At 40.9% G+C, this 6000-nt stretch overlaps 1 protein-coding gene across 11 annotated transcripts in view; it reads right to left on the reverse strand.

Moving 5' to 3' along the window:
• The window catches only part of atp2b4 (ATPase plasma membrane Ca2+ transporting 4), a 109133-nt gene extending 104738 nt beyond the window's left edge, over nt 1-4395 (reverse strand). For 4 of the 11 annotated variants that reach the window (XM_083533961.1, XM_083533954.1, XM_083533953.1 and 1 more), the window contains exon 1: nt 1863-2651. The gene's annotated coding sequence lies outside the window, so the exon portion shown is untranslated. Of the gene's footprint in view, nt 1-1862; nt 2690-4195 lie in introns of those variants that run through there. The other 7 variants (XM_083533955.1, XM_083533964.1, XM_083533958.1 and 4 more) reach the window with 6 other exon arrangements.
• Nucleotides 4396-6000: the final 1605 nt, after the last annotated feature.

The following is a 6000-nucleotide window of genomic DNA, read 5'->3' on the forward strand; positions in this document are numbered from 1 at the left end:
CACTAAAATGGACAAAATTCTAGACACAGGCAAAGCTCACAGTATGGGCAGAGTTTATACTACAAACTGGTATATAGTTATTTCACTAAAAACCTTAATCATGGCGACTCCCAGTACATAAATACTCCATACACATGAATCCACATACACAGAATACGTCATACATACACACTTGAAATAAACACTCAAGTCTAAGAGAGGACTTGGAACCCGAAGCCTATCATGGGACATCCTAGACAGGATGCCAACTCATTACACTCACGCACACAAACAGACAATTTGGAAAAGCCGGCAACACTATAAGATGGGTATTTGGACTGGAGTACTGGCAAACAATCTCCAGGACCCTAAAACCTACAAAATCCCAGCCATAGACAGAGCTCACAGTAAGAATAGAGTTTATACTACCAACTGGAATTGGGTTATTTAACTAAGAACCTTCATCATGGGCAATTTCCAACATGTGAATATACCGTGTGTGTGTGTGTGTGTCTGTGTATATATATATATATATATTTATATATATTTATATATATATATATATATATATATATATATATGCTTAATTAAATAGTCAATCACAAGTTTGATCAACACATTAATCAATGCCAAAAATTCAAATGAGAATATCTTGAAACTATGCTTCCTTTTATTTTCTATGCCGTTTTTCCTACACAGGGAACCTGGAGCCTATCGTGGGACATCCTCATCGAAGTGCCGACTCATTATACATACACACACTACGGACAATGTGGGAAACGCTAGAAGATTTGTTTTTGGTCCTGGGGTACTGCAGAACACAGGGGAAAAACCCTGACGCTGAGGGAGAACAACCTTCAGGATCCCAACCCTGGAGGTACGAGGCAGATATGCAAACCACCAAGTCAGGGTAAATGTACAAAGCCCCATTCATAGACAGAGCTCACTATATTGGTAGAGTTTATACCAGCAAGATCAGGTTATTTCACTAAGAACCTTCATCATGGGCCAATATATGAAGTGGACTGCGTCGCTATAAAGTAATGAAGATGGTGCACACAAGGTAGAGTCCTGTTGGGAGGCACTGTGAGAGGGGGGGGGGGGGTGTTTAGTGTAGGTCTCTTCCAATTCGAAGAACAAACCGCAGGGTTTCCCCCCTTCAGCGCACTTGCGCCATGACGTCACATAGCTCGAGCGCCGCCGACTGCTCGCCCTGATTAATTAGGTGAGCCTTTTAGCCCTGAAGGGAGGAGAGAAAAAAAAGAAAAGAAAAGAAAAGAAAAAAAAGGAGAGGAAAAATTCCCCTCAGATCGTCCCTACGTGTTAAACCCCTGCCTTTTGCCTCGGAGTCGCTTGCTTTATTAAAAGCGACCGGCTGGCTAATCACAGTGATTTCGCGTGCACGCGCACTGTAGACGGGCTGCTCTCCGCCAAATGCTTCGGGTCGCGCGCGCCGTTCGCGATTCAACCGGGCGCTGCGGCGTTCGCGTGAACCAACGCGTTTATCCGAAATCGACAGAGCGAGGTTCTGCATATGTGTGTGTGTGTGTGTGTGTTAGCGCGCGCGATCATTCAGACAAGGTCTGAGATGTTATGGAAGCTTCGTGGTTTGGCTACTTCCGCATCCAATCTTCTGGAGAAGACGTGAACCTACTGTTTAAAAAAAAAATCACTAACAAATAGTTCACATAAGCTCAACACTCAGCAAAACACCAGATATGGTTGTTTGTTTTGCATATTGTTTAGAAAACAATATGGATCGTAATAATTAAAAACACAAATGCATGAAAACAGTGCACGAGATGCAACATGACACGCACGCGCACTGAAACTGCTCACACCTGTAGACACGGAAAAAAAAAACACAAGGAAAATGTACTAACCTTTTCTCTGTGTATGTTTCGTTAGGGGAAAAACGCGGAATAAAGCGCACACACCCCTGGGATTGACCTTCCTCCTCCTCCTCTTCCACCACCTCTTCCTTTGCTTCTTCTCAGTGCATGAAAGTGACTCGGACTTTAGTAAAATCCCGTTCAAAATCGCAGTCTTTTCCTCGCCCTGGAGTCTGAACGAGATAGGAAACGTGCCCCGTCTGTATGCTCGGTGATAGAGCCAGTCCTTTTCCCTCTAAAAGCAGCCTTTGCGAGAAGTAAACGTGTTTCTCTTTTTTCTAGAGAAGCAAAGCAAAGAAAGAAACGAGTGTCTTAGTGTAACGTTACGACGCGCAGCACGCGCTTTCAATGCAGCACTGTGGCAGTCGGTCGGCGCGTGCGCTGCAAACTAAACTTCAGCCCACCGGTCAACAAGCTGGGCGTTTACACATACACACACACACACACAGCTCGACCGACACTACTCACGATTTTAGGGGGGGACACGCATGCACGGAAAAAAAAAAACTGAATCGTCTTACATTAGTGTTCACACACACACACGCGCACACACACACGCAAAGCGATCGAAAGCAATAGACGCTGTTCTACTTCTATTACAATTCAAGCAGAAAAAAAGGAAATGTATTTGTATATAACAGACTTATCTCCTGGCAAAATAATTCGCTTTGCCTTGTGCTGTCCCTCGACCAAAGGTACAAAAAGTATGGAGGAGAAAAAAAAAACAGAAGCTCACCCTGCTTCTCTCTCTCTTTCGATTCAGCGTGTTCAATTGAAAACTGAGTGACTTAAAAGGGCTTGGATTCGAGAGAAAGAAAAGAGAAGAGAGGGAGGGACTAGCTTGGGAAATCGGGCCCTGCTTATTAACCACAACTGGTCCAGGATCAGAGCTTTACACCATGTGAAAAGCTTCTGCACGCGCACTAATACTGATCTAGAGTCAGTTTTAAGGTGGTGGAGATTGGAGTTAGGAGAGAAAACAGCTCGAACCAAAAAAGGAGTTCCAAAAACGCGACACAAATAAACTATTGATGCATTCATTAAAGTAGAATTACAGAGTCGTCGCTAGATTTTGATGACAGTAGGGGAAAAATAGCTAAATCGGATTCACATCCCTGTTTTTTGGTGTAGAAGTTGTTGAAATAACAAACGTTTTGATCAAATATCCCTTATTTTTTTAGTTGGATGCCCTGTAATTGGAGTGCACTCTGGTAACTTTTTGAAGTAAACTCTAAAGATGCTTTTACAGTCACTGTTGCTTATTGGTATTACATTAATGAACCCTGGCACAATGCAACTTACAATTATCCCCTTAAGACCACTGGAGCCTTGCTTGGTGGAAAATTGGTAGTGCTGGGATTTGAGTTTACAACATTCAGATTCAAAGGCTGAAACATTAACCACTGAGCCTTTAGGGTTCCCAGTTGGTTCCTGATCTTGGGTTACTCTCTGTGCATGGTCTCCTAGCATCTGCTGGCAGGTGGATTGATTGGAATTGCCCATCGACAATTGTATTAATATTTTTCTTAAGGATGTAACAGAATAACAATCGATTTTTCTGAATGAACAGATACAAATACAGGTAAGGCTAATAGATATCAGAGGATCCAAGAAAAACACCTGTGTGTTGGAGAATTTTGTGATTGGTCATGACCTAATGCATGTGAAACCAAGACCATGTTCAGTAGCGTAAATGTACAGCTTCCCCTTAATAAGTATCAGTTATACCTGCCTGGGCAGGGGCCTTAAATGAGTCCGCATTTTGTTTGCATTAATTGGTACTCAAATATTTAACTCGCCATGTCTAAAATATCCAGACAGCAACCGTATGTCTGTTTGTTGATGGATACAAACAATTACGATAACCGTGTGAGCAGGATCGGGGAGAAAAACCAGTCAGAGACTAAGTATGAACTGGTGTGATGTAGCTGAGTTTGAGGAACTGTCAGAGCAAAATTCACAGGCTATGCTGACCATGCTGACATATGACTTAACAATGGCATTTTTTAAGGTTGAATTGATTCAAATGCCAAACATGATGTAAGCATTATTGTGAAACATGCGGGATAGTGACAAAAAATTCACATGAGCTGATCATGCAGGTATTTTGCCTCATCGTTTTCCTGTAGCTCTCATCATACTTGCCGTTGCACTTTTCAAAAGGAATTTAAACCCAAACAATTCTAACTCGACTCCAGTGTTTTTAGCAGGGATATCTCCACCGGCTAGTCCATTTTGTTACGAATGTGTATGAAAGAAAAATCCCCTTAAAATTTTACGTCGCACTGGAAGGAAGCAAATGAAAAAAAAATATTTCATTTTACCTTGCTTTGTCCTTGACCCTGTTTGAAGACAATTCCAATATCTAGTCCGTTCATCTTCTGCATTCCATATACATTCTACAAATGTTTAACTGCTTATTCTGGAGATATCTGGCAAATGAGTATCTCAAGCTACGCTCACACATACTGTGGCTCACAGCAACAACGCAACCAGTGACCGTACATATTTAGTGAGAGCTGGTGAAACATGAGCATGTTGCTTATGAGATGTGGGCGTGCCCATAGTTCAACTTTTTAAAAATGTGCAGTGACTTCCACTGAGAGTAAAGACAGTAGAGAGTACATGATCTGTCTACTAATCTGCTGTCAATAGTAAAACGCCAGCCAGTGATGACTTTGGCAACCCAGAGAAAGAATGTCTACTAGCCACTATAAAATCGCTGCTAATGCGAAAGTAGCTTTCAGTGATGGACAGTAATTCGTTACAGTACTTAAGGAGTTTTTGCGTATTTATACGTAACAATTTTCGTTTGGGAAGACTTTTCATTTAACTTCACTACATTTCAAGTCAAATATTGTTCTATTTGCTCAAGTACATGTTTTATGAAATCAGTCGTTCCTTTTTATTTATAAGTGGATAAAAACTGGTCATCACACAGCAAGCTGACAATCAGGGTAGAGCAGATTTAGGTATAGACGACATGGGCGCAGGTCATTGTATTTAATTGTGCAATAAATGCATTTAGGGTGATATTTATACACGAAAAGGAGCTCTCAGAAATGTATCCAAATTTGTGGACTTCTCTTAGAATATGTCTTACTCATCCAATGGCAGTAGCTAAAGCAGAGACGAGCTTTTCAACGCTGAAACTAATCAATGGGGGAGACGTTGGGTCATGGCATTGTTCACCCAGGGCATCATTCAAGCGAGAACCATCATTGCCAGTTGGTGGTGTCTAGCACGAGCATACAGTTCAGCGTCAGTGCAACAGCAAGAAGAACATTTTGAGAGTAATAAATGATGGAAGAAACTCCCGACTCTTACTTGCCACAACACTAGTGGCCTTGTTTGCGTGATTTTTTAAGATTTTTTTTTTTTAAGTCGTTGAAAAGAAGGTTTTGTGCTCATGATCATTTATTAGATATCATCATTGTTTGACTAATAAAACCGAGTGGATTAAGCAACAGTTTTGTGATAAAAATGATAAGACATTATAAACATAATAAATCATAGTACTTGGATACTTAAGTATATTTGAAGGCTAATACTTTTGTACTTTTACTCAAGTGAAAGTTTAAAGGGAGCATTTTTACTGGGGTAATCTTTTACTGTGCGTATCACTACTTTTAGTCAAGTACCTGCTTTGCGTACTTCGTCCACCACTGGTAGCTTCAGAGGGATGTTTTTATTAAAGGAGATTTCTTTAAAAAAATTCTGTTGATTTTCAGAGTGTATGGTTTGTGGTATTCAGAAAATGATTGGTCATAATCAGTCAAACATGTTGATGGGGGTTGACTGGTCTCTATGATCAAATCATCTAAATGGTCAATAAAAAAACTTGTTAGAAACATGCTTCTTCTTCTTCTTTCTGCTTCTCCCATTAGGGGTCACCACAGCGGATCATCCGTCTCTATACCCCTTTGTCCTTTACATCTGCCTTATACACCCCAACTACCTGCATGTCTTCCTTTAAAACATCCATAAACCTCCTCCCTGGTCTTCCTCTTTTCCTCTTTCCTGGTGGCTCCATCAGCATTCTTAACTTGTTAGAAACATGCAAAATTTTAAATTCATCCCTTGCAGCCCCTAAAAAGCTTCTAAAGTAACAATATTTTTTATTTCCCAT

Source organism: Silurus aristotelis (assembly GCF_946808225.1).
Source record: "Silurus aristotelis genome assembly, chromosome: 28".
Taxonomy (NCBI): Eukaryota; Metazoa; Chordata; class Actinopteri; order Siluriformes; family Siluridae; genus Silurus; species Silurus aristotelis.